This window comes from Schistocerca gregaria, unplaced genomic scaffold (genome assembly GCF_023897955.1).
Source record: "Schistocerca gregaria isolate iqSchGreg1 unplaced genomic scaffold, iqSchGreg1.2 ptg000431l, whole genome shotgun sequence".
Lineage (NCBI taxonomy): Eukaryota > Metazoa > Arthropoda > Insecta > Orthoptera > Acrididae > Schistocerca > Schistocerca gregaria.
In genome coordinates, this window is record NW_026061857.1 from 139,529 (window position 1) to 165,844 (window position 26,316).

General features: G+C 50.8%; 20 non-coding genes across 20 annotated transcripts; all 20 read left to right on the forward strand.

The window, feature by feature from the left end:
• The first annotated feature begins 3,406 nt into the window (after positions 1-3,406).
• LOC126311552 (5S ribosomal RNA) lies at positions 3,407-3,525 on the forward strand. Its single transcript, XR_007554684.1, has one exon. It is a non-coding gene; the product is annotated as a 5S ribosomal RNA (ribosomal RNA).
• Positions 3,526-4,585: 1,060 nt separating this feature from the next.
• On the forward strand, positions 4,586-4,704 carry LOC126311553 (5S ribosomal RNA). Its single transcript, XR_007554685.1, has one exon. It is a non-coding gene; the product is annotated as a 5S ribosomal RNA (ribosomal RNA).
• Positions 4,705-5,765: 1,061 nt separating this feature from the next.
• Positions 5,766-5,884, forward strand: LOC126311612 (5S ribosomal RNA). The gene has a single exon (XR_007554738.1). It is a non-coding gene; the product is annotated as a 5S ribosomal RNA (ribosomal RNA).
• Positions 5,885-6,945: 1,061 nt separating this feature from the next.
• On the forward strand, positions 6,946-7,064 carry LOC126311554 (5S ribosomal RNA). The gene has a single exon (XR_007554686.1). It is a non-coding gene; the product is annotated as a 5S ribosomal RNA (ribosomal RNA).
• Positions 7,065-8,125: 1,061 nt separating this feature from the next.
• LOC126311555 (5S ribosomal RNA) lies at positions 8,126-8,244 on the forward strand. The gene has a single exon (XR_007554687.1). It is a non-coding gene; the product is annotated as a 5S ribosomal RNA (ribosomal RNA).
• Positions 8,245-9,305: 1,061 nt separating this feature from the next.
• Positions 9,306-9,424, forward strand: LOC126311557 (5S ribosomal RNA). Its single transcript, XR_007554688.1, has one exon. It is a non-coding gene; the product is annotated as a 5S ribosomal RNA (ribosomal RNA).
• Positions 9,425-10,485: 1,061 nt separating this feature from the next.
• Positions 10,486-10,604, forward strand: LOC126311558 (5S ribosomal RNA). Its single transcript, XR_007554689.1, has one exon. It is a non-coding gene; the product is annotated as a 5S ribosomal RNA (ribosomal RNA).
• Positions 10,605-11,663: 1,059 nt separating this feature from the next.
• Positions 11,664-11,782, forward strand: LOC126311408 (5S ribosomal RNA). Its single transcript, XR_007554553.1, has one exon. It is a non-coding gene; the product is annotated as a 5S ribosomal RNA (ribosomal RNA).
• A 1,062-nt stretch (positions 11,783-12,844) lies between these two features.
• LOC126311551 (5S ribosomal RNA) lies at positions 12,845-12,963 on the forward strand. Its single transcript, XR_007554683.1, has one exon. It is a non-coding gene; the product is annotated as a 5S ribosomal RNA (ribosomal RNA).
• A 1,062-nt stretch (positions 12,964-14,025) lies between these two features.
• On the forward strand, positions 14,026-14,144 carry LOC126311530 (5S ribosomal RNA). The gene has a single exon (XR_007554664.1). It is a non-coding gene; the product is annotated as a 5S ribosomal RNA (ribosomal RNA).
• A 1,062-nt stretch (positions 14,145-15,206) lies between these two features.
• Positions 15,207-15,325, forward strand: LOC126311626 (5S ribosomal RNA). Its single transcript, XR_007554749.1, has one exon. It is a non-coding gene; the product is annotated as a 5S ribosomal RNA (ribosomal RNA).
• Positions 15,326-16,387: 1,062 nt separating this feature from the next.
• On the forward strand, positions 16,388-16,506 carry LOC126311638 (5S ribosomal RNA). The gene has a single exon (XR_007554761.1). It is a non-coding gene; the product is annotated as a 5S ribosomal RNA (ribosomal RNA).
• Positions 16,507-17,568: 1,062 nt separating this feature from the next.
• LOC126311581 (5S ribosomal RNA) lies at positions 17,569-17,687 on the forward strand. Its single transcript, XR_007554710.1, has one exon. It is a non-coding gene; the product is annotated as a 5S ribosomal RNA (ribosomal RNA).
• A 1,062-nt stretch (positions 17,688-18,749) lies between these two features.
• On the forward strand, positions 18,750-18,868 carry LOC126311650 (5S ribosomal RNA). The gene has a single exon (XR_007554772.1). It is a non-coding gene; the product is annotated as a 5S ribosomal RNA (ribosomal RNA).
• A 1,062-nt stretch (positions 18,869-19,930) lies between these two features.
• LOC126311415 (5S ribosomal RNA) lies at positions 19,931-20,049 on the forward strand. Its single transcript, XR_007554559.1, has one exon. It is a non-coding gene; the product is annotated as a 5S ribosomal RNA (ribosomal RNA).
• A 1,062-nt stretch (positions 20,050-21,111) lies between these two features.
• On the forward strand, positions 21,112-21,230 carry LOC126311427 (5S ribosomal RNA). The gene has a single exon (XR_007554570.1). It is a non-coding gene; the product is annotated as a 5S ribosomal RNA (ribosomal RNA).
• A 1,062-nt stretch (positions 21,231-22,292) lies between these two features.
• Positions 22,293-22,411, forward strand: LOC126311518 (5S ribosomal RNA). Its single transcript, XR_007554653.1, has one exon. It is a non-coding gene; the product is annotated as a 5S ribosomal RNA (ribosomal RNA).
• A 1,062-nt stretch (positions 22,412-23,473) lies between these two features.
• Positions 23,474-23,592, forward strand: LOC126311439 (5S ribosomal RNA). Its single transcript, XR_007554581.1, has one exon. It is a non-coding gene; the product is annotated as a 5S ribosomal RNA (ribosomal RNA).
• Positions 23,593-24,654: 1,062 nt separating this feature from the next.
• Positions 24,655-24,773, forward strand: LOC126311451 (5S ribosomal RNA). The gene has a single exon (XR_007554592.1). It is a non-coding gene; the product is annotated as a 5S ribosomal RNA (ribosomal RNA).
• A 1,062-nt stretch (positions 24,774-25,835) lies between these two features.
• LOC126311463 (5S ribosomal RNA) lies at positions 25,836-25,954 on the forward strand. Its single transcript, XR_007554603.1, has one exon. It is a non-coding gene; the product is annotated as a 5S ribosomal RNA (ribosomal RNA).
• Positions 25,955-26,316: the final 362 nt, after the last annotated feature.

Sequence of the window (26,316 nt, forward strand, 5' to 3'; positions counted from 1 at the left end):
ACCGGGACTGCATCGGCTATGTTAAAAGTCACAGGCTCCGCACGGCTGGGATAATGCTGGTCGATTTCAAAAACGCCTTCGATCGGATTAGTCACACCTATCTGCGGCAGGTGTTGGTCGGTTTTGGATTTGGCACTAAAATGACGAAGATGGTGCACAATATTTTGCGGAATGCCACGTCGCGGGTCGTAATCAACGGAATTGCCAGTCGTGTGATTCCGATTAGCCGTTCAGTTCGTCAGGGTTGCCCCTTGTCAATGTCGCTCTTCGCTTTGGCGTTGGATCCGCTCCTCCGCTGTATCGCCCAGGATTGCCGAGGCATTCGCATTGGTGACGATCAGCTGATCTGCAGGGCGTATGCCGACGATCTCGGCGTGTTCCTTGATCAGCCAGAGGACATTGACAGGCTGCATGGTGTTTTACAGCGATTCGAGAGAGCAACGGGGGCTGTCGTCAATCCTCGGAAAACTGTTTTGCTCCCTCTTACACCTCGACTGCGTACTGTCCACGGCGACTGGTTTTGTGTCAAGCAACGGCAGACGGTTCTCGGTGTCATCCTGACTGACAATACGCAGCGCATGGAAGCTCTTAATTGGCGGTCCACGCTGTACAAGGTTCGGGCTGTTGCAAAATTGTATGCCTCTCGGAATTTGGCGCTCCGTCAACGGGTGGCCCTTATCAACACGCAGATTTTGGCAAAAGCGTGGTATCTGGCACAAGTCCTACCTGTGCCGAAACAGCTGGAAAGGGCCATTCAACAGGCGGTCTATTGGTTGCTGTGGAAGGGTGACATTTTTAAGGTCTCCCTGGCAACCTGTACCTTGAGTCTGGCGGAGGGGGGGCTGGGTTTAGTTGATTTTCGCCACAAGTGCGCGGCGCTCTTCGTGAAGCGGACAACGGTGGTGATTGACAAGGGGCCGTGCAGTCCGACGGCTGCCTTGTTCAATGCATATCGCCCACCATCTGTGATTGCTCCGGTCTCGGTCGGTCATATTCCGTACACCTTGAACTTCGTACGCCGGTATTATATTAATAACAGCTATCTAGTGCTTGGTGATGTCCGTGCGTGCAGTGTCGGTGACATTCTTCGCGCTCTTCGGGGCTCGCCAAGCAGGAATAAATGGGAGTATCGGCTACCTCAGCATGACTGGAAGGTGGTGTGGAGAAACCTCGCCGCCGCCGTCATTCCGGCCCACGTTCACGCGACGTGGTATAAAGTGGTCAACCGCACATTTCCAAATAACGCTAAGCTGCACTCTATCGATCTGATTTCTTCGGGTGTCTGTGATTCGTGTCCTGAGGAGGACACCATCGAACACCGATTCGAGTGTCGAAAATTCCGTGTTGTTTGGGATATTGCGTGTGACATGGTGCGCTTAATCAACAGGGTGGACAGGCGGCAGGTGACGGCCTTGGACGCCATCGTGCCTCAGTGCGCAGCTTATCCGGCCGCCAAACGAAATGCCACACTTTGGATTTTGGGACATACGATTTTTTGTATTTTCACCCTGAAATTGACTGATGCTGTCGATTTTCTGTCTTACCTGTGGGCGGAACATCGTCAGACACTTGGTCGACCAGCTTATTCCCTGACTTATGCCAATTTTTTGCATGTCGCTTTAGCCCATGCGTTCACCAAATTGTCACTTACCCTATGAGACTGCATACCCGATCTTGACATTTCTACTTTTCCTATCTGGCAGTAATGATAATACTAATGTTGACGTGATATGACGAACCCTTGCATGTCATTGGACTTGGATTCTTGGATTCTTGGATAATGATTTATGGCATGGTACAGCTGTGTTTAAATGGACCGTACATTCGCGAAAACGTCATAATGACATACAGTTCTGTGAATGGAGTTTTGTCCGTCACAGTTCTTTTCTGTTTTCTTTCCTTTGCTTTTTTTTTCCCGTGTTGTTTTTATTTTCTCGCGACGCGTGAGGAGACAGTATCAGGGAGATAAATTTATCACAGTTGGTGTGTGCCTAAATGTTGGATTCCCTCCTGTTACTGTGCGTCGACGTTTTGTTTTTATTCTTTATGTCCCATCCATCGAACATTAGCGGAGACGTTTTTCTTGGGACTTTATTTTTTTCCGTTAGAATCTCCTTTTATTTGAAAAAGATTAAAAAAAAAAAAAAGTGCTGTTGGCTCCCTCTAAAAAAAAAAAATAAAAAAAAGGTGCTGTTGGTTCCCCTAAAAAAAAAAAAAAGGTGCTGTTGGCTCCCTCTCTTCTAAAAAAAAAAAAAAAAAGGTGCTGTTGGCTCCCTCTCATTTTTTCCTTTAAAAAAAAAAAAAAAAAAAAGTGCTGTTGGCTCCCTCAAAAAAAAAAAAAAGGTGCTGTTGGCTCTCTCTCTTCTTTTAAATTTCATGTCACTACACCTGGCAGCCCTCTTTTCATACTAACTCTCAGGTGCGACAAAGATGCTCCCACAAGCATTTTAAACTACTGTATTAAACGTAAGATGCGAAATTACAGTAATGAACTCAGTTTGAGCAAGAATGCGCCAAGGAAGGGTGGTAGGAACTCCTTGAAAGTAACGAAACACTGCGAATCGACAGATGTGCACTTGAAATGCGTCAGAGCGCTAAATTCCAAAAACTAAGTAATTAAATAAAAAACTAAAAAAACAGAAAATCAACTGTTCTGGTACGATCACCGACGATAAGCAACAACGTTAGTATTCGGATCGGTGACCGCCAGGGAACTCTGGAAAAGAGGGCTGGCAGGGGTAGCCAAAAAATGAAGACAGACAAAGTGTCTCTAGAAATAACAAGAGTATGACACGACAGGACTGTTCTGAAATACGCCAGGGCTTATAGTTTTGTAGCAGTGCACAATTGCATATTTGTAAACAAAAATTTATCTTTCGCCGCTAGAAGAGATGGATGCTTTGTCGAACCGCCTGTGTCTTGTGTCCGTGTTTTCGCACCTTTCCACGGCACGGCACAGCGCTGCACTAGTAGCTCCGAACGGCCGCACACGGCGCCTCGGACACGCCGGTCAGTCCGGCGCCAGTCTCGCAGATGTTTCTCGTGCTTGTGCTGTCATATGGACCACGACCCGAGCGGCAGCGAGCGGCAGTCGAGCAAAGTCGGGACAAGTCGGGACAGAAGTGGACAGCCGAGAATGCACCGTGCGAATTACGCAAATATCTGGAAGCGCGACGCGTGTCAGGCAGGTGAGAACGCTTCCCTCGGTCCAGCAGGACACTGCCACACCCCGCGCAGTCCACCCGCCGCCCGGCCGCGCGCAAGACCTGCGCTGGATAACAATAACAAGGTGCGTCTCCCGCGAGTGTCGAGGTGCTTTGCGTCAAATGTGCACCGAAAATGGCGATTGCGTGTGTTGGGAGGAGAGGCGAAGGCTTCTTCTGCCGTGCGGCTACAGTATAAGGACGCCAACGGCCATACCATGTTGAATACACCGGTTCTCGTCCGATCACCGAAGTTAAGCTACATCGGGCCCGATTAGTACTTGGATGGGTGACCGCCTGGGAACACCGGGTGCTGTTGGCTCTCTCTCTTCTTTTAAATTTCATGTCACTACACCTGGCAGCCCTCTTTTCATACTAACTCTCAGGTGCGACAAAGATGCTCCCACAAGCATTTTAAACTACTGTATTAAACGTAAGATGCGAAATTACAGTAATGAACTCAGTTTGAGCAAGAATGCGCCAAGGAAGGGTGGTAGGAACTCCTTGAAAGTAACGAAACACTGCGAATCGACAGATGTGCACTTGAAATGCGTCAGAGCGCTAAATTCCAAAAACTAAGTAATTAAATAAAAACTAAAAAAACAGAAAATCAACTGTTCTGGTACGATCACCGACGATAAGCAACAACGTTAGTATTCGGATCGGTGACCGCCAGGGAACTCTGGAAAAGAGGGCTGGCAGGGGTAGCCAAAAAATGAAGACAGACAAAGTGTCTCTAGAAATAACAAGAGTATGACACGACAGGACTGTTCTGAAATACGCCAGGGCTTATAGTTTTGTAGCAGTGCACAATTGCATATTTGTAAACAAAAATTTATCTTTCGCCGCTAGAAGAGATGGATGCTTTGTCGAACCGCCTGTGTCTTGTGTCCGTGTTTTCGCACCTTTCCACGGCACGGCACAGCGCTGCACTAGTAGCTCCGAACGGCCGCACACGGCGCCTCGGACACGCCGGTCAGTCCGGCGCCAGTCTCGCAGATGTTTCTCGTGCTTGTGCTGTCATATGGACCACGACCCGAGCGGCAGCGAGCGGCAGTCGAGCAAAGTCGGGACAAGTCGGGACAGAAGTGGACAGCCGAGAATGCACCGTGCGAATTACGCAAATATCTGGAAGCGCGACGCGTGTCAGGCAGGTGAGAACGCTTCCCTCGGTCCAGCAGGACACTGCCACACCCCGCGCAGTCCACCCGCCGCCCGGCCGCGCGCAAGACCTGCGCTGGATAACAATAACAAGGTGCGTCTCCCGCGAGTGTCGAGGTGGAAGGACGTGCTTTGCGTCAAATGTGCACCGAAAATGGCGATTGCGTGTGTTGGGAGGAGAGGCGAAGGCTTCTTCTGCCGTGCGGCTACAGTATAAGGACGCCAACGGCCATACCATGTTGAATACACCGGTTCTCGTCCGATCACCGAAGTTAAGCTACATCGGGCCCGATTAGTACTTGGATGGGTGACCGCCTGGGAACACCGGGTGCTGTTGGCTCTCTCTCTTCTTTTAAATTTCATGTCACTACACCTGGCAGCCCTCTTTTCATACTAACTCTCAGGTGCGACAAAGATGCTCCCACAAGCATTTTAAACTACTGTATTAAACGTAAGATGCGAAATTACAGTAATGAACTCAGTTTGAGCAAGAATGCGCCAAGGAAGGGTGGTAGGAACTCCTTGAAAGTAACGAAACACTGCGAATCGACAGATGTGCACTTGAAATGCGTCAGAGCGCTAAATTCCAAAAACTAAGTAATTAAATAAAAAACTAAAAAAACAGAAAATCAACTGTTCTGGTACGATCACCGACGATAAGCAACAACGTTAGTATTCGGATCGGTGACCGCCAGGGAACTCTGGAAAAGAGGGCTGGCAGGGGTAGCCAAAAAATGAAGACAGACAAAGTGTCTCTAGAAATAACAAGAGTATGACACGACAGGACTGTTCTGAAATACGCCAGGGCTTATAGTTTTGTAGCAGTGCACAATTGCATATTTGTAAACAAAAATTTATCTTTCGCCGCTAGAAGAGATGGATGCTTTGTCGAACCGCCTGTGTCTTGTGTCCGTGTTTTCGCACCTTTCCACGGCACGGCACAGCGCTGCACTAGTAGCTCCGAACGGCCGCACACGGCGCCTCGGACACGTCGGTCAGTCCGGCGCCAGTCTCGCAGATGTTTCTCGTGCTTGTGCTGTCATATGGACCACGACCCGAGCGGCAGTGAGCGGCAGTCGAGCAAAGTCGGGACAAGTCGGGACAGAAGTGGACAGCCGAGAATGCACCGTGCGAATTACGCAAATATCTGGAAGCGCGACGCGTGTCAGGCAGGTGAGAACGCTTCCCTCGGTCCAGCAGGACACTGCCACACCCCGCGCAGTCCACCCGCCGCCCGGCCGCGCGCAAGACCTGCGTTGGATAACAATAACAAGGTGCGTCTCCCGCGAGTGTCGAGGTGGAAGGACGTGCTTTGCGTCAAATGTGCACCGAAAATGGCGATTGCGTGTGTTGGGAGGAGAGGCGAAGGCTTCTTCTGCCGTGCGGCTACAGTATAAGGACGCCAACGGCCATACCATGTTGAATACACCGGTTCTCGTCCGATCACCGAAGTTAAGCTACATCGCGCCCGATTAGTACTTGGATGGGTGACCGCCTGGGAACACCGGGTGCTGTTGGCTCTCTCTCTTCTTTTAAATTTCATGTCACTACACCTGGCAGCCCTCTTTTCATACTAACTCTCAGGTGCGACAAAGATGCTCCCACAAGCATTTTAAACTACTGTATTAAACGTAAGATGCGAAATTACAGTAATGAACTCAGTTTGAGCAAGAATGCGCCAAGGAAGGGTGGTAGGAACTCCTTGAAAGTAACGAAACACTGCGAATCGACAGATGTGCACTTGAAATGCGTCAGAGCGCTAAATTCCAAAAACTAAGTAATTAAATAAAAAACTAAAAAAACAGAAAATCAACTGTTCTGGTACGATCACCGACGATAAGCAACAACGTTAGTATTCGGATCGGTGACCGCCAGGGAACTCTGGAAAAGAGGGCTGGCAGGGGTAGCCAAAAAATGAAGACAGACAAAGTGTCTCTAGAAGTAACAAGAGTATGACACGACAGGACTGTTCTGAAATACGCCAGGGCTTATAGTTTTGTAGCAGTGCACAATTGCATATTTGTAAACAAAAATTTATCTTTCGCCGCTAGAAGAGATGGATGCTTTGTCGAACCGCCTGTGTCTTGTGTCCGTGTTTTCGCACCTTTCCACGGCACGGCACAGCGCTGCACTAGTAGCTCCGAACGGCCGCACACGGCGCCTCGGACACGCCGGTCAGTCCGGCGCCAGTCTCGCAGATGTTTCTCGTGCTTGTGCTGTCATATGGACCACGACCCGAGCGGCAGCGAGCGGCAGTCGAGCAAAGTCGGGACAAGTCGGGACAGAAGTGGACAGCCGAGAATGCACCGTGCGAATTACGCAAATATCTGGAAGCGCGACGCGTGTCAGGCAGGTGAGAACGCTTCCCTCGGTCCAGCAGGACACTGCCACACCCCGCGCAGTCCACCCGCCGCCCGGCCGCGCGCAAGACCTGCGCTGGATAACAATAACAAGGTGCGTCTCCCGCGAGTGTCGAGGTGGAAGGACGTGCTTTGCGTCAAATGTGCACCGAAAATGGCGATTGCGTGTGTTGGGAGGAGAGGCGAAGGCTTCTTCTGCCGTGCGGCTACAGTATAAGGACGCCAACGGCCATACCATGTTGAATACACCGGTTCTCGTCCGATCACCGAAGTTAAGCTACATCGGGCCCGATTAGTACTTGGATGGGTGACCGCCTGGGAACACCGGGTGCTGTTGGCTCTCTCTCTTCTTTTAAATTTCATGTCACTACACCTGGCAGCCCTCTTTTCATACTAACTCTCAGGTGCGACAAAGATGCTCCCACAAGCATTTTAAACTACTGTATTAAACGTAAGATGCGAAATTACAGTAATGAACTCAGTTTGAGCAAGAATGCGCCAAGGAAGGGTGGTAGGAACTCCTTGAAAGTAACGAAACACTGCGAATCGACAGATGTGCACTTGAAATGCGTCAGAGCGCTAAATTCCAAAAACTAAGTAATTAAATAAAAAACTAAAAAAACAGAAAATCAACTGTTCTGGTACGATCACCGACGATAAGCAACAACGTTAGTATTCGGATCGGTGACCGCCAGGGAACTCTGGAAAAGAGGGCTGGCAGGGGTAGCCAAAAAATGAAGACAGACAAAGTGTCTCTAGAAATAACAAGAGTATGACACGACAGGACTGTTCTGAAATACGCCAGGGCTTATAGTTTTGTAGCAGTGCACAATTGCATATTTGTAAACAAAAATTTATCTTTCGCCGCTAGAAGAGATGGATGCTTTGTCGAACCGCCTGTGTCTTGTGTCCGTGTTTTCGCACCTTTCCACGGCACGGCACAGCGCTGCACTAGTAGCTCCGAACGGCCGCACACGGCGCCTCGGACACGCCGGTCAGTCCGGCGCCAGTCTCGCAGATGTTTCTCGTGCTTGTGCTGTCATATGGACCACGACCCGAGCGGCAGCGAGCGGCAGTCGAGCAAAGTCGGGACAAGTCGGGACAGAAGTGGACAGCCGAGAATGCACCGTGCGAATTACGCAAATATCTGGAAGCACGACGCGTGTCAGGCAGGTGAGAACGCTTCCCTCGGTCCAGCAGGACACTGCCACACCCCGCGCAGTCCACCCGCCGCCCGGCCGCGCGCAAGACCTGCGCTGGATAACAATAACAAGGTGCGTCTCCCGCGAGTGTCGAGGTGGAAGGACGTGCTTTGCGTCAAATGTGCACCGAAAATGGCGATTGCGTGTGTTGGGAGGAGAGGCGAAGGCTTCTTCTGCCGTGCGGCTACAGTATAAGGACGCCAACGGCCATACCATGTTGAATACACCGGTTCTCGTCCGATCACCGAAGTTAAGCTACATCGGGCCCGATTAGTACTTGGATGGGTGACCGCCTGGGAACACCGGGTGCTGTTGGCTCTCTCTCTTCTTTTAAATTTCATGTCACTACACCTGGCAGCCCTCTTTTCATACTAACTCTCAGGTGCGACAAAGATGCTCCCACAAGCATTTTAAACTACTGTATTAAACGTAAGATGCGAAATTACAGTAATGAACTCAGTTTGAGCAAGAATGCGCCAAGGAAGGGTGGTAGGAACTCCTTGAAAGTAACGAAACACTGCGAATCGACAGATGTGCACTTGAAATGCGTCAGAGCGCTAAATTCCAAAAACTAAGTAATTAAATAAAAAACTAAAAAAACAGAAAATCAACTGTTCTGGTACGATCACCGACGATAAGCAACAACGTTAGTATTCGGATCGGTGACCGCCAGGGAACTCTGGAAAAGAGGGCTGGCAGGGGTAGCCAAAAAATGAAGACAGACAAAGTGTCTCTAGAAATAACAAGAGTATGACACGACAGGACTGTTCTGAAATACGCCAGGGCTTATAGTTTTGTAGCAGTGCACAATTGCATATTTGTAAACAAAAATTTATCTTTCGCCGCTAGAAGAGATGGATGCTTTGTCGAACCGCCTGTGTCTTGTGTCCGTGTTTTCGCACCTTTCCACGGCACGGCACAGCGCTGCACTAGTAGCTCCGAACGGCCGCACACGGCGCCTCGGACACGCCGGTCAGTCCGGCGCCAGTCTCGCAGATGTTTCTCGTGCTTGTGCTGTCATATGGACCACGACCCGAGCGGCAGCGAGCGGCAGTCGAGCAAAGTCGGGACAAGTCGGGACAGAAGTGGACAGCCGAGAATGCACCGTGCGAATTACGCAAATATCTGGAAGCGCGACGCGTGTCAGGCAGGTGAGAACGCTTCCCTCGGTCCAGCAGGACACTGCCACACCCCGCGCAGTCCACCCGCCGCCCGGCCGCGCGCAAGACCTGCGCTGGATAACAATAACAAGGTGCGTCTCCCGCGAGTGTCGAGGTGGAAGGACGTGCTTTGCGTCAAATGTGCACCGAAAATGGCGATTGCGTGTGTTGGGAGGAGAGGCGAAGGCTTCTTCTGCCGTGCGGCTACAGTATAAGGACGCCAACGGCCATACCATGTTGAATACACCGGTTCTCGTCCGATCACCGAAGTTAAGCTACATCGGGCCCGATTAGTACTTGGATGGGTGACCGCCTGGGAACACCGGGTGCTGTTGGCTCTCTCTCTTCTTTTAAATTTCATGTCACTACACCTGGCAGCCCTCTTTTCATACTAACTCTCAGGTGCGACAAAGATGCTCCCACAAGCATTTTAAACTACTGTATTAAACGTAAGATGCGAAATTACAGTAATGAACTCAGTTTGAGCAAGAATGCGCCAAGGAAGGGTGGTAGGAACTCCTTGAAAGTAACGAAACACTGCGAATCGACAGATGTGCACTTGAAATGCGTCAGAGCGCTAAATTCCAAAAACTAAGTAATTAAATAAAAAACTAAAAAAACAGAAAATCAACTGTTCTGGTACGATCACCGACGATAAGCAACAACGTTAGTATTCGGATCGGTGACCGCCAGGGAACTCTGGAAAAGAGGGCTGGCAGGGGTAGCCAAAAAATGAAGACAGACAAAGTGTCTCTAGAAATAACAAGAGTATGACACGACAGGACTGTTCTGAAATACGCCAGGGCTTATAGTTTTGTAGCAGTGCACAATTGCATATTTGTAAACAAAAATTTATCTTTCGCCGCTAGAAGAGATGGATGCTTTGTCGAACCGCCTGTGTCTTGTGTCCGTGTTTTCGCACCTTTCCACGGCACGGCACAGCGCTGCACTAGTAGCTCCGAACGGCCGCACACGGCGCCTCGGACACGCCGGTCAGTCCGGCGCCAGTCTCGCAGATGTTTCTCGTGCTTGTGCTGTCATATGGACCACGACCCGAGCGGCAGCGAGCGGCAGTCGAGCAAAGTCGGGACAAGTCGGGACAGAAGTGGACAGCCGAGAATGCACCGTGCGAATTACGCAAATATCTGGAAGCGCGACGCGTGTCAGGCAGGTGAGAACGCTTCCCTCGGTCCAGCAGGACACTGCCACACCCCGCGCAGTCCACCCGCCGCCCGGCCGCGCGCAAGACCTGCGCTGGATAACAATAACAAGGTGCGTCTCCCGCGAGTGTCGAGGTGGAAGGACGTGCTTTGCGTCAAATGTGCACCGAAAATGGCGATTGCGTGTGTTGGGAGGAGAGGCGAAGGCTTCTTCTGCCGTGCGGCTACAGTATAAGGACGCCAACGGCCATACCATGTTGAATACACCGGTTCTCGTCCGATCACCGAAGTTAAGCTACATCGGGCCCGATTAGTACTTGGATGGGTGACCGCCTGGGAACACCGGGTGCTGTTGGCTCTCTCTCTTCTTTTAAATTTCATGTCACTACACCTGGCAGCCCTCTTTTCATACTAACTCTCAGGTGCGACAAAGATGTTCCCACAAGCATTTTAAACTACTGTATTAAACGTAAGATGCGAAATTACAGTAATGAACTCAGTTTGAGCAAGAATGCGCCAAGGAAGGGTGGTAGGAACTCCTTGAAAGTAACGAAACACTGCGAATCGACAGATGTGCACTTGAAATGCGTCAGAGCGCTAAATTCCAAAAACTAAGTAATTAAATAAACTAAAAAAACGGAAAATCAACTGTTCTGGTACGATCACCGACGATAAGCAACAACGTTAGTATTCGGATTGGTGACCGCCAGGGAACTCTGTAAAAGAGGGCTGGCAGGGGTAGCCAAAAAATGAAGACAGACAAAGTGTCTCTAGAAATAACAAGAGTATGACACGACAGGACTGTTCTGAAATACGCCAGGGCTTATAGTTTTGTAGCAGTGCACAATTGCATATTTGTAAACAAAAATTTATCTTTCGCCGCTAGAAGAGATGGATGCTTTGTCGAACCGCCTGTGTCTTGTGTCCGTGTTTTCGCACCTTTCCACGGCACGGCACAGCGCTGCACTAGTAGCTCCGAACGGCCGCACACGGCGCCTCGGACACGCCGGTCAGTCCGGCGCCAGTCTCGCAGATGTTTCTCGTGCTTGTGCTGTCATATGGACCACGACCCGAGCGGCAGCGAGCGGCAGTCGAGCAAAGTCGGGACAAGTCGGGACAGAAGTGGACAGCCGAGAATGCACCGTGCGAATTACGCAAATATCTGGAAGCGCGACGCGTGTCAGGCAGGTGAGAACGCTTCCCTCGGTCCAGCAGGACACTGCCACACCCCGCGCAGTCCACCCGCCGCCCGGCCGCGCGCAAGACCTGCGCTGGATAACAATAACAAGGTGCGTCTCCCGCGAGTGTCGAGGTGGAAGGACGTGCTTTGCGTCAAATGTGCCACCGAAAATGGCGATTGCGTGTGTTGGGAGGAGAGGCGAAGGCTTCTTCTGCCGTGCGGCTACAGTATAAGGACGCCAACGGCCATACCATGTTGAATACACCGGTTCTCGTCCGATCACCGAAGTTAAGCAACATCGGGCCCGGTTAGTACTTGGATGGGTGACCGCCTGGGAACACCAGGTGCTGTTGGCTCTCTCTCTTCTTTTAAATTTCATGTCACTACACCTGGCAGCCCTCTTTTCATACTAACTCTCAGGTGCGACAAAGATGCTCCCACAAGCATTTTAAACTACTGTATTAAACGTAAGATGCGAAATTACAGTAATGAACTCAGTTTGAGCAAGAATGCGCCAAGGAAGGGTGGTAGGAACTCCTTGAAAGTAACGAAACACTGCGAATCGACAGATGTGCACTTGAAATGCGTCAGAGCGCTAAATTCCAAAAACTAAGTAATTAAATAAAAAACTAAAAAAACAGAAAATCAACTGTTCTGGTACGATCACCGACGATAAGCAACAACGTTAGTATTCGGATCGGTGACCGCCAGGGAACTCTGTAAAAGAGGGCTGGCAGGGGTAGCCAAAAAATGAAGACAGACAAAGTGTCTCTAGAAAGAACAAGAGTATGACACGACAGGACTGTTCTGAAATACGCCAGGGCTTATAGTTTTGTAGCAGTGCACAATTGCATATTTGTAAACAAAAATTTATCTTTCGCCGCTAGAAGAGATGGATGCTTTGTCGAACCGCCTGTGTCTTGTGTCCGTGTTTTCGCACCTTTCCACGGCACGGCACAGCGTTGCACTAGTAGCTCCGAACGGCCGCACACGGCGCCTCAGACACGCCGGTCAGTCCGGCGCCAGTCTCGCAGATGTATCTCGTGCTTGTGCTGTCATATGGACCACGACCCGAGCGGCAGCGAGCGGCCGTCGAGCAAAGTCGGGACAAGTCGGGACAGAAGTGGACAGCCGAGAATGCACCGTGCGAATTACGCAAATATCTGGAAGCGCGACGCGTGTCAGGCAGGTGAGAACGCTTCCCTCGGTCCAGCAGGACACTGCCACACCCCGCGCAGTCCACCCGCCGCCCGGCCGCGCGACACACGCGAGCTGGATAACAATAACAAGGTGCGTCTCCCGCGAGTGTCGAGGTGGAAGGACGTGCTTTGCGTCAAATGTGCCACCGAAAATGGCGATTGCGTGTGTTGGGAGGAGAGGCGAAGGCTTCTTCTGCCGTGCGGCTACATCTTAAGGACGCCAACGGCCATACCATGTTGAATACAGCGGTTCTCGTCCGATCACCGAAGTTAAGCAACATCGGGCCCGGTTAGTACTTGGATGGGTGACCGCCTGGGAACACCAGGTGCTGTTGGCTCTCTCTCTTCTTTTAAATTTCATGTCACTACACCTGGCAGCCCTCTTTTCATACTAACTCTCAGGTGCGACAAAGATGCTCCCACAAGCATTTTAAACTACTGTATTAAACGTAAGATGCGAAATTACAGTAATGAACTCAGTTTGAGCAAGAATGCGCCAAGGAAGGGTGGTAGGAACTCCTTGAAAGTAACGAAACACTGCGAATCGACAGATGTGCACTTGAAAAGCGTCAGAGCGCTAAATTCCAAAAACTAAGTAATTAAATAAAAAACTAAAAAAACGGAAAATCAACTGTTCTGGTACGATCACCGACGATAAGCAACAACGTTAGTATTCGGATTGGTGACCGCCAGGGAACTCTGTAAAAGAGGGCTGGCAGGGGTAGCCAAAAAATGAAGACAGACAAAGTGTCTCTAGAAATAACAAGAGTATGACACGACAGGACTGTTCTGAAATACGCCAGGGCTTATAGTTTTGTAGCAGTGCACAATTGCATATTTGTAAACAAAAATTTATCTTTCGCCGCTAGAAGAGATGGATGCTTTGTCGAACCGCCTGTGTCTTGTGTCCGTGTTTTCGCACCTTTCCACGGCACGGCACAGCGCTGCACTAGTAGCTCCGAACGGCCGCACACGGCGCCTCGGACACGCCGGTCAGTCCGGCGCCAGTCTCGCAGATGTTTCTCGTGCTTGGGCTGTCATATGGACCACGACCCGAGCGGCAGCGAGCGGCAGTCGAGCAAAGTCGGGACAAGTCGGGACAGAAGTGGACAGCCGAGAATGCACCGTGCGAATTACGCAAATATCTGGAAGCGCGACGCGTGTCAGGCAGGTGAGAACGCTTCCCTCGGTCCAGCAGGACACTGCCACACCCCGCGCATTCCACCCGCCGCCCGGCCGCGCGCAAGACCTGCGCTGGATAACAATAACAAGGTGCGTCTCCCGCGAGTGTCGAGGTGGAAGGACGTGCTTTGCGTCAAATGTGCCACCGAAAATGGCGATTGCGTGTGTTGGGAGGAGAGGCGAAGGCTTCTTCTGCCGTGCGGCTACAGTATAAGGACGCCAACGGCCATACCATGTTGAATACACCGGTTCTCGTCCGATCACCGAAGTTAAGCAACATCGGGCCCGGTTAGTACTTGGATGGGTGACCGCCTGGGAACACCAGGTGCTGTTGGCTCTCTCTCATCTTTTAAATTTCATGTCACTACACCTGGCAGCCCTCTTTTCATACTAACTCTCAGGTGCGACAAATATGCTCCCACAAGCATTTTAAACTACTGTATTAAACGTAAGATGCGAAATTACAGTAATGAACTCAGTTTGAGCAAGAATGCGCCAAGGAAGGGTGGTAGGAACTCCTTGAAAGTAACGAAACACTGCGAATCGACAGATGTGCACTTAAAATGCGTCAGAGCGCTAAATTCCAAAAACTAAGTAATTAAATAAAAAACTAAAAAAACGGAAAATCAACTGTTCTGGTACGATCACCGACGATAAGCAACAACGTTAGTATTCGGATTGGTGACCGCCAGGGAACTCTGGAAAAGAGGGCTGGCAGGGGTAGCCAAAAAATGAAGACAGACAAAGTGTCTCTAGAAAGAACAAGAGTATGACACGACAGGACTGTTCTGAAATACGCCAGGGCTTATAGTTTTGTAGCAGTGCACAATTGCATATTTGTAAACAAAAATTTATCTTTCGCCGCTAGAAGAGATGGATGCTTTGTCGAACTGCCTGTGTCTTGTGTCCGTGTTTTCGCACCTTTCCACGGCACGGCACAGCGCTGCACTAGTAGCTCCGAACGGCCGCACACGGCGCCTCGGACACGCCGGTCAGTCCGGCGCCAGTCTCGCAGATGTTTCTCGTGCTTGTGCTGTCATATGGACCACGACCCGAGCGGCAGCGAGCGGCAGTCGAGCAAAGTCGGGACAAGTCGGGACAGAAGTGGACAGCCGAGAATGCACCGTGCGAATTACGCAAATATCTGGAAGCGCGACGCGTGTCAGGCAGGTGAGAACGCTTCCCTCGGTCCAGCAGGACACTGCCACACCCCGCGCAGTCCACCCGCCGCCCGGCCGCGCGCAAGACCTGCGCTGGATAACAATAACAAGGTGCGTCTCCCGCGAGTGTCGAGGTGGAAGGACGTGCTTTGCGTCAAATGTGCCACCGAAAATGGCGATTGCGTGTGTTGGGAGGAGAGGCGAAGGCTTCTTCTGCCGTGCGGCTACAGTATAAGGACGCCAACGGCCATACCATGTTGAATACACCGGTTCTCGTCCGATCACCGAAGTTAAGCAACATCGGGCCCGGTTAGTACTTGGATGGGTGACCGCCTGGGAACACCAGGTGCTGTTGGCTCTCTCTCTTCTTTTAAATTTCATGTCACTACACCTGGCAGCCCTCTTTTCATACTAACTCTCAGGTGCGACAAAGATGCTCCCACAAGCATTTTAAACTACTGTATTAAACGTAAGATGCGAAATTACAGTAATGAACTCAGTTTGAGCAAGAATGCGCCAAGGAAGGGTGGTAGGAACTCCTTGAAAGTAACGAAACACTGCGAATCGACAGATGTGCACTTGAAATGCGTCAGAGCGCTAAATTCCAAAAACTAAGTAATTAAATAAAAAACTAAAAAAACAGAAAATCAACTGTTCTGGTACGATCACCGACGATAAGCAACAACGTTAGTATTCGGATTGGTGACCGCCAGGGAACTCTGTAAAAGAGGGCTGGCAGGGGTAGCCAAAAAATGAAGACAGACAAAGTGTCTCTAGAAATAACAAGAGTATGACACGACAGGACTGTTCTGAAATACGCCAGGGCTTATAGTTTTGTAGCAGTGCACAATTGCATATTTGTAAACAAAAATTTATCTTTCGCCGCTAGAAGAGATGGATGCTTTGTCGAACCGCCTGTGTCTTGTGTCCGTGTTTTCGCACCTTTCCACGGCACGGCACAGCGCTGCACTAGTAGCTCCGAACGGCCGCACACGGCGCCTCGGACACGCCGGTCAGTCCGGCGCCAGTCTCGCAGATGTTTCTCGTGCTTGTGCTGTCATATGGACCACGACCCGAGCGGCAGCGAGCGGCAGTCGAGCAAAGTCGGGACAAGTCGGGACAGAAGTGGACAGCCGAGAATGCACCGTGCGAATTACGCAAATATCTGGAAGCGCGACGCGTGTCAGGCAGGTGAGAACGCTTCCCTCGGTCCAGCAGGACACTGCCACACCCCGCGCAGTCCACCCGCCGCCCGGCCGCGCGCAAGACCTGCGCTGGATAACAATAACAAGGTGCGTCTCCCGCGAGTGTCGAGGTGGAAGGACGTGCTTTGCGTCAAATGTGCCACCGAAAATGGCGATTGCGTGTGTTGGGAGGAAAGGCGAAGGCTTCTTCTGCCGTGCGGCTACAGTATAAGGACGCCAACGGCCATACCATGTTGAATACACCGGTTCTCGTCCGATCACCGAAGTTAAGCAACATCGGGCCCGGTTAGTACTTGGATGGGTGACCGCCTGGGAACACCAGGTGCTGTTGGCTCTCTCTCATCTTTTAAATTTCATGTCGCTACACCTGGCAGCCCTCTTTTCATACTAACTCTCAGGTGCGACAAAGATGCTCCCACAAGCATTTTAAACTACTGTATTAAACGTAAGATGCGAAATTACAGTAATGAACTCAGTTTGAGCAAGAATGCGCCAAGGAAGGGTGGTAGGAACTCCTTGAAAGTAACGAAACACTGCGAATCGACAGATGTGCACTTAAAATGCGTCAGAGCGCTAAATTCCAAAAACTAAGTAATTAAATAAAAAACTAAAAAAACGGAAAATCAACTGTTCTGGTACGATCACCGACGATAAGCAACAACGTTAGTATTCGGATTGGTGACCGCCAGGGAACTCTGTAAAAGAGGGCTGGCAGGGGTAGCCAAAAAATGAAGACAGACAAAGTGTCTCTAGAAATAACAAGAGTATGACACGACAGGACTGTTCTGAAATACGCCAGGGCTTATAGTTTTGTAGCAGTGCACAATGGCATATTTGTAAACAAAAATTTATCTTTCGCCGCTAGAAGAGATGGATGCTTTGTCGAACCGCCTGTGTCTTGTGTCCGTGTTTTCGCACCTTTCCACGGCACGGCACAGCGCTGCACTAGTAGCTCCGAACGGCCGCACACGGCGCCTCGGACACGCCGGTCAGTCCGGCGCCAGTCTCGCAGATGTTTCTCGTGCTTGTGCTGTCATATGGACCACGACCCGAGCGGCAGCGAGCGGCAGTCGAGCAAAGTCGGGACAAGTCGGGACAGAAGTGGACAGCCGAGAATGCACCGTGCGAATTACGCAAATATCTGGAAGCGCGACGCGTGTCAGGCAGGTGAGAACGCTTCCCTCGGTCCAGCAGGACACTGCCACACCCCGCGCAGTCCACCCGCCGCCCGGCCGCGCGCAAGACCTGCGCTGGATAACAATAACAAGGTGCGTCTCCCGCGAGTGTCGAGGTGGAAGGACGTGCTTTGCGTCAAATGTGCCACCGAAAATGGCGATTGCGTGTGTTGGGAGGAGAGGCGAAGGCTTCTTCTGCCGTGCGGCTACAGTATAAGGACGCCAACGGCCATACCATGTTGAATACACCGGTTCTCGTAAGATCACCGAAGTTAAGCAACATCGGGCCCGGTTAGTACTTGGATGGGTGACTGCCTGGGAACACCGGGTGCTGTTGGCTCTCTCTCTTCTTTTAAATTTCATGTCACTACACCTGGCAGCCCTCTTTTCATACTAACTCTCAGGTGCGACAAAGATGCTCCCACAAGCATTTTAAACTACTGTATTAAACGTAAGATGCGAAATTACAGTAATGAACTCAGTTTGAGCAAGAATGCGCCAAGGAAGGGTGGTAGGAACTCCTTGAAAGTAACGAAACACTGCGAATCGACAGATGTGCACTTAAAATGCGTCAGAGCGCTAAATTCCAAAAACTAAGTAATTAAATAAAAAACTAAAAAAACGGAAAATCAACTGTTCTGGTACGATCACCGACGATAAGCAACAACGTTAGTATTCGGATTGGTGACCGCCAGGGAACTCTGTAAAAGAGGGCTGGCAGGGGTAGCCAAAAAATGAAGACAGACAAAGTGTCTCTAGAAATAACAAGAGTATGACACGACAGGACTGTTCTGAAATACGCCAGGGCTTATAGTTTTGTAGCAGTGCACAATTGCATATTTGTAAACAAAAATTTATCTTTCGCCGCTAGAAGAGATGGATGCTTTGTCGAACCGCCTGTGTCTTGTGTCCGTGTTTTCGCACCTTTCCACGGCACGGCACAGCGCTGCACTAGTAGCTCCGAACGGCCGCACACGGCGCCTCGGACACGCCGGTCAGTCCGGCGCCAGTCTCGCAGATGTTTCTCGTGCTTGTGCTGTCATATGGACCACGACCCGAGCGGCAGCGAGCGGCAGTCGAGCAAAGTCGGGACAAGTCGGGACAGAAGTGGACAGCCGAAAATGCACCGTGCGAATTACGCAAATATCTGGAAGCGCGACGCGTGTCAGGCAGGTGAGAACGCTTCCCTCGGTCCAGCAGGACACTGCCACACCCCGCGCAGTCCACCCGCCGCCCGGCCGCGCGCAAGACCTGCGCTGGATAACAATAACAAGGTGCGTCTCCCGCGAGTGTCGAGGTGGAAGGACGTGCTTTGCGTCAAATGTGCCACCGAAAATGGCGATTGCGTGTGTTGGGAGGAGAGGCGAAGGCTTCTTCTGCCGTGCGGCTACAGTATAAGGACGCCAACGGCCATACCATGTTGAATACACCGGTTCTCGTCCGATCACCGAAGTTAAGCAACATCGGGCCCGGTTAGTACTTGGATGGGTGACCGCCTGGGAACACCAGGTGCTGTTGGCTCTCTCTCTTCTTTTAAATTTCATGTCACTACACCTGGCAGCCCTCTTTTCATACTAACTCTCAGGTGCGACAAAGATGCTCCCACAAGCATTTTAAACTACTGTATTAAACGTAAGATGCGAAATTACAGTAATGAACTCAGTTTGAGCAAGAATGCGCCAAGGAAGGGTGGTAGGAACTCCTTGAAAGTAACGAAACACTGCGAATCGACAGATGTGCACTTGAAATGCGTCAGAGCGCTAAATTCCAAAAACTAAGTAATTAAATAAAAAACTAAAAAAACAGAAAATCAACTGTTCTGGTACGATCACCGACGATAAGCAACAACGTTAGTATTCGGATCGGTGACCGCCAGGGAACTCTGGAAAAGAGGGCTGGCAGGGGTAGCCAAAAAATGAAGACAGACAAAGTGTCTCTAGAAATAACAAGAGTATGACACGACAGGACTGTTCTGAAATACGCCAGGGCTTATAGTTTTGTAGCAGTGCACAATTGCATATTTGTAAACAAAAATTTATCTTTCGCCGCTAGAAGAGATGGATGCTTTGTCGAACCGCCTGTGTCTTGTGTCCGTGTTTTCGCACCTTTCCACGGCACGGCACAGCGCTGCACTAGTAGCTCCCAACGGCCGCACACGGCGCCTCGGACACGCCGGTCAGTCCGGCGCCAGTCTCGCAGATGTTTCTCGTGCTTGTGCTGTCATATGGACCACGACCCGAGCGGCAGCGAGCGGCAGTCGAGCAAAGTCGGGACAAGTCGGGACAGAAGTGGACAGCCGAGAATGCACCGTGCGAATTACGCAAATATCTGGAAGCGCGACGCGTGTCAGGCAGGTGAGAACGCTTCCCTCGGTCCAGCAGGACACTGCCACACCCCGCGCAGTCCACCCGCCGCCCGGCCGCGCGCAAGACCTGCGCTGGATAACAATAACAAGGTGCGTCTCCCGCGAGTGTCGAGGTGGAAGGACGTGCTTTGCGTCAAATGTGCCACCGAAAATGGCGATTGCGTGTGTTGGGAGGAGAGGCGAAGGCTTCTTCTGCCGTGCGGCTACAGTATAAGGACGCCAACGGCCATACCATGTTGAATACACCGGTTCTCGTCCGATCACCGAAGTTAAGCAACATCGGGCCCGGTTAGTACTTGGATGGGTGACCGCCTGGGAACACCAGGTGCTGTTGGCTCTCTCTCTTCTTTTAAATTTCATGTCACTACACCTGGCAACCCTCTTTTCATACTAACTCTCAGGTGCGACAAAGATGCTCCCACAAGCATTTTAAACTACTGTATTAAACGTAAGATGCGAAATTACAGTAATGAACTCAGTTTGAGCAAGAATGCGCCAAGGAAGGGTGGTAGGAACTCCTTGAAAGTAACGAAACACTGCGAATCGACAGATGTGCACTTGAAATGCGTCAGAGCGCTAAATTCCAAAAACTAAGTAATTAAATAAAAAACTAAAAAAACAGAAAATCAACTGTTCTGGTACGATCACCGACGATAAGCAACAACGTTAGTATTCGGATCGGTGACCGCCAGGGAACTCTGGAAAAGAGGGCTGGCAGGGGTAGCCAAAAAATGAAGACAGACAAAGTGTCTCTAGAAATAACAAGGGTATGACACGACAGGACTGTTCTGAAATACGCCAGGGCTTATAGTTTTGTAGCAGTGCACAATTGCATATTTGTAAACAAAAATTTATCTTTCGCCGCTAGAAGAGATGGATGCTTTGTCGAACCGCCTGTGTCTTGTGTCCGTGTTTTCGCACCTTTCCACGGCACGGCACAGCGCTGCACTAGTAGCTCCGAACGGCCGCACACGGCGCCTCGGACACGCCGGTCAGTCCGGCGCCAGTCTCGCAGATGTTTCTCGTGCTTGTGCTGTCATATGGACCACGACCCGAGCGGCAGCGAGCGGCAGTCGAGCAAAGTCGGGACAAGTCGGGACAGAAGTGGACAGCCGAGAATGCACCGTGCGAATTACGCAAATATCTGGAAGCGCGACGCGTGTCAGGCAGGTGAGAACGCTTCCCTCGGTCCAGCAGGACACTGCCACACCCCGCGCAGTCCACCCGCCGCCCGGCCGCGCGCAAGACCTGCGCTGGATAACAATAACAAGGTGCGTCTCCCGCGAGTGTCGAGGTGGAAGGACGTGCTTTGCGTCAAATGTGCCACCGAAAATGGCGATTGCGTGTGTTGGGAGGAGAGGCGAAGGCTTCTTCTGCCGTGCGGCTACAGTATAAGGACGCCAACGGCCATACCATGTTGAATACACCGGTTCTCGTCCGATCACCGAAGTTAAGCAACATCGGGCCCGGTTAGTACTTGGATGGGTGACCGCCTGGGAACACCAGGTGCTGTTGGCTCTCTCTCATCTTTTAAATTTCATGTCACTACACCTGGCAGCCCTCTTTTCATACTAACTCTCAGGTGCGACAAATATGCTCCCACAAGCATTTTAAACTACTGTATTAAACGTAAGATGCGAAATTACAGTAATGAACTCAGTTTGAGCAAGAATGCGCCAAGGAAGGGTGGTAGGAACTCCTTGAAAGTAACGAAACACTGCGAATCGACAGATGTGCACTTAAGATGCGTCAGAGCGCTAAATTCCAAAAGCTAAGTAATTAAATAAAAAACTAAAAAAACGGAAAATCAACTGTTCTGGTACGATCACCGACGATAAGCAACAACGTTAGTATTCGGATTGGTGACCGCCAGGGAACTCTGGAAAAGAGGGCTGGCAGGGGTAGCCAAAAAATGAAGACAGACAAAGTGTCTCTAGAAAGAACAAGAGTATGACACGACAGGACTGTTCTGAAATACGCCAGGGCTTATAGTTTTGTAGCAGTGCACAATTGCATATTTGTAAACAAAAATTTATCTTTCGCCGCTAGAAGAGATGGATGCTTTGTCGAACCGCCTGTGTCTTGTGTCCGTGTTTTCGCACCTATCCACGGCACGGCACAGCGCTGCACTAGTAGCTCCGAACGGCCGCACACGGCGCCTCGGACACGCCGGTCAGTCCGGCGCCAGTCTCGCAGATGTTTCTCGTGCTTGTGCTGTCATATGGACCACGACCCGAGCGGCAGCGAGCGGCAGTCGAGCAAAGTCGGGACAAGTCGGGACAGAAGTGGACAGCCGAGAATGCACCATGCGAATTACGCAAATATCTGGAAGCGCGACGCGTGTCAGGCAGGTGAGAACGCTTCCCTCGGTCCAGCAGGACACTGCCACACCCCGCGCAGTCCACCCGCCGCCCGGCCGCGCGCAAGACCTGCGCTGGATAACAATAACAAGGTGCGTCTCCCGCGAGTGTCGAGGTGGAAGGACGTGCTTTGCGTCAAATGTGCCACCGAAAATGGCGATTGCGTGTGTTGGGAGGAGAGGCGAAGGCTTCTTCTGCCGTGCGGCTACAGTATAAGGACGCCAACGGCCATACCATGTTGAATACACCGGTTCTCGTCCGATCATCGAAGTTAAGCAACATCGGGCCCGGTTAGTACTTGGATGGGTGACCGCCTGGGAACACCAGGTGCTGTTGGCTCTCTCTCTTCTTTTAAATTTCATGTCACTACACCTGGCAGCCCTCTTTTCATACTAACTCTCAGGTGCGACAAAGATGCTCCCACAAGCATTTTAAACTACTGTATTAAACGTAAGATGCGAAATTACAGTAATGAACTCAGTTTGAGCAAGAATGCGCCAAGGAAGGGTGGTAGGAACTCCTTGAAAGTAACGAAACACTGCGAATCGACAGATGTGCACTTGAAATGCGTCAGAGCGCTAAATTCCAAAAACTAAGTAATTAAATAAAAAACTAAAAAAACGGAAAATCAACTGTTCTGGTACGATCACCGACGATAAGCAACAACGTTAGTATTCGGATCGGTGACCGCCAGGGAACTCTGTAAAAGAGGGCTGGCAGGGGTAGCCAAAAAATGAAGACAGACAAAGTGTCTCTAGAAATAACAAGAGTATGACACGACAGGACTGTTCTGAAATACGCCAGGGCTTATAGTTTTGTAGCAGTGCACAATTGCATATTTGTAAACAAAAATTTATCTTTCGCCGCTAGAAGAGATGGATGCTTTGTCGAACCGCCTGTGTCTTGTGTCCGTGTTTTCGCACCTTTCCACGGCACGGCACAGCGCTGCACTAGTAGCTCCGAACGGCCGCACACGGCGCCTCGGACACGCCGGTCAGTCCGGCGCCAGTCTCGCAGATGTTTCTCGTGCTTGTGCTGTCATATGGACCACGACCCGAGCGGCAGCGAGCGGCAGTCGAGCAAAGTCGGGACAAGTCGGGACAGAAGTGGACAGCCGAGAATGCACCGTGCGAATTACGCAAATATCTGGAAGCGCGACGCGTGTCAGGCAGGTGAGAACGCTTCCCTCGGTCCAGCAGGACACTGCCACACCCCGCGCAGTCCACCCGCCGCCCGGCCGCGCGCAAGACCTGCGCTGGATAACAATAACAAGGTGCGTCTCCCGCGAGTGTCGAGGTGGAAGGACCTGCTTTGCGTCAAATGTGCCACCGAAAATGGCGATTGCGTGTGTTGGGAGGAGAGGCGAAGGCTTCTTCTGCCGTGCGGCTACAGTATAAGGACGCCAACGGCCATACCATGTTGAATACACCGGTTCTCGTCCGATCACCGAAGTTAAGCAACATCGGGCCCGGTTAGTACTTGGATGGGTGACCGCCTGGGAACACCAGGTGCTGTTGGCTCTCTCTCTTCTTTTAAATTTCATGTCACTACACCTGGCAGCCCTCTTTTCATACTAACTCTCAGGTGCGACAAAGATGCTCCCACAAGCATTTTAAACTACTGTATTAAACGTAAGATGCGAAATTACAGTAATGAACTCAGTTTGAGCAAGAATGCGCCAAGGAAGGGTGGTAGGAACTCCTTGAAAGTAACGAAACACTGCGAATCGACAGATGTGCACTTGAAATGCGTCAGAGCGCTAAATTCCAAAAACTAAGTAATTAAATAAAAAACTAAAAAAACAGAAAATCAACTGTTCTGGTACGATCACCGACGATAAGCAACAACGTTAGTATTCGGATCGGTGACCGCCAGGGAACTCTGGAAAAGAGGGCTGGCAGGGGTAGCCAAAAAATGAAGACAGACAAAGTGTCTCTAGAAATAACAAGGGTATGACACGACAGGACTGTTCTGAAATACGCCAGGGCTTATAGTTTTGTAGCAGTGCACTATTGCATATTTGTAAACAAAAATTTATCTTTCGCCGCTAGAAGAGATGGATGCTTTGTCGAACCGCCTGTGTCTTGTGTCCGTGTTTTCGCACCTTTCCACGGCACGGCACAGCGCTGCACTAGTAGCTCCGAACGGCCGCACACGGCGCCTCGGACACGCCGGTCAGTCCGGCGCCAGTCTCGCAGATGTTTCTCGTGCTTGTGCTGTCATATGGACCACGACCCGAGCGGCAGCGAGCGGCAGTCGAGCAAAGTCGGGACAAGTCGGGACAGAAGTGGACAGCCGAGAATGCACCGTGCGAATTACGCAAATATCTGGAAGCGCGACGCGTGTCAGGCAGGTGAGAACGCTTCCCTCGGTCCAGCAGGACACTGCCACACCCCGCGCAGTCCACCCGCCGCCCGGCCGCGCGCAAGACCTGCGCTGGATAACAATAACAAGGTGCGTCTCCCGCGAGTGTCGAGGTGGAAGGACGTGCTTTGCGTCAAATGTGCCACCGAAAATGGCGATTGCGTGTGTTGGGAGGAGAGGCGAAGGCTTCTTCTGCCGTGCGGCTACAGTATAAGGACGCCAACGGCCATACCATGTTGAATACACCGGTTCTCGTCCGATCACCGAAGTTAAGCAACATCGGGCCCGGTTAGTACTTGGATGGGTGACCGCCTGGGAACACCAGGTGCTGTTGGCTCTCTCTCATCTTTTAAATTTCATGTCACTACACCTGGCAGCCCTCTTTTCATACTAACTCTCAGGTGCGACAAATATGCTCCCACAAGCATTTTAAACTACTGTATTAAACGTAAGATGCGAAATTACAGTAATGAACTCAGTTTGAGCAAGAATGCGCCAAGGAAGGGTGGTAGGAACTCCTTGAAAGTAACGAAACACTGCGAATCGACAGATGTGCACTTAAGATGCGTCAGAGCGCTAAATTCCAAAAACTAAGTAATTAAATAAAAAACTAAAAAAACGGAAAATCAACTGTTCTGGTACGATCACCGACGATAAGCAACAACGTTAGTATTCGGATTGGTGACCGCCAGGGAACTCTGGAAAAGAGGGCTGGCAGGGGTAGCCAAAAAATGAAGACAGACAAAGTGTCTCTAGAAAGAACAAGAGTATGACACGACAGGACTGTTCTGAAATACGCCAGGGCTTATAGTTTTGTAGCAGTGCACAATTGCATATTTGTAAACAAAAATTTATCTTTCGCCGCTAGAAGAGATGGATGCTTTGTCGAACCGCCTGTGTCTTGTGTCCGTGTTTTCGCACCTATCCACGGCACGGCACAGCGCTGCACTAGTAGCTCCGAACGGCCGCACACGGCGCCTCGGACACGCCGGTCAGTCCGGCGCCAGTCTCGCAGATGTTTCTCGTGCTTGTGCTGTCATATGGACCACGACCCGAGCGGCAGCGAGCGGCAGTCGAGCAAAGTCGGGACAAGTCGGGACAGAAGTGGACAGCCGAGAATGCACCATGCGAATTACGCAAATATCTGGAAGCGCGACGCGTGTCAGGCAGGTGAGAACGCTTCCCTCGGTCCAGCAGGACACTGCCACACCCCGCGCAGTCCACCCGCCGCCCGGCCGCGCGCAAGACCTGCGCTGGATAACAATAACAAGGTGCGTCTCCCGCGAGTGTCGAGGTGGAAGGACGTGCTTTGCGTCAAATGTGCCACCGAAAATGGCGATTGCGTGTGTTGGGAGGAGAGGCGAAGGCTTCTTCTGCCGTGCGGCTACAGTATAAGGACGCCAACGGCCATACCATGTTGAATACACCGGTTCTCGTCCGATCACCGAAGTTAAGCAACATCGGGCCCGGTTAGTACTTGGATGGGTGACCGCCTGGGAACACCAGGTGCTGTTGGCTCTCTCTCATCTTTTAAATTTCATGTCACTACACCTGGCAGCCCTCTTTTCATACTAACTCTCAGGTGCGACAAATATGCTCCCACAAGCATTTTAAACTACTGTATTAAACGTAAGATGCGAAATTACAGTAATGAACTCAGTTTGAGCAAGAATGCGCCAAGGAAGGGTGGTAGGAACTCCTTGAAAGTAACGAAACACTGCGAATCGACAGATGTGCACTTAAGATGCGTCAGAGCGCTAAATTCCAAAAACTAAGTAATTAAATAAAAAACTAAAAAAACGGAAAATCAACTGTTCTGGTACGATCACCGACGATAAGCAACAACGTTAGTATTCGGATTGGTGACCGCCAGGGAACTC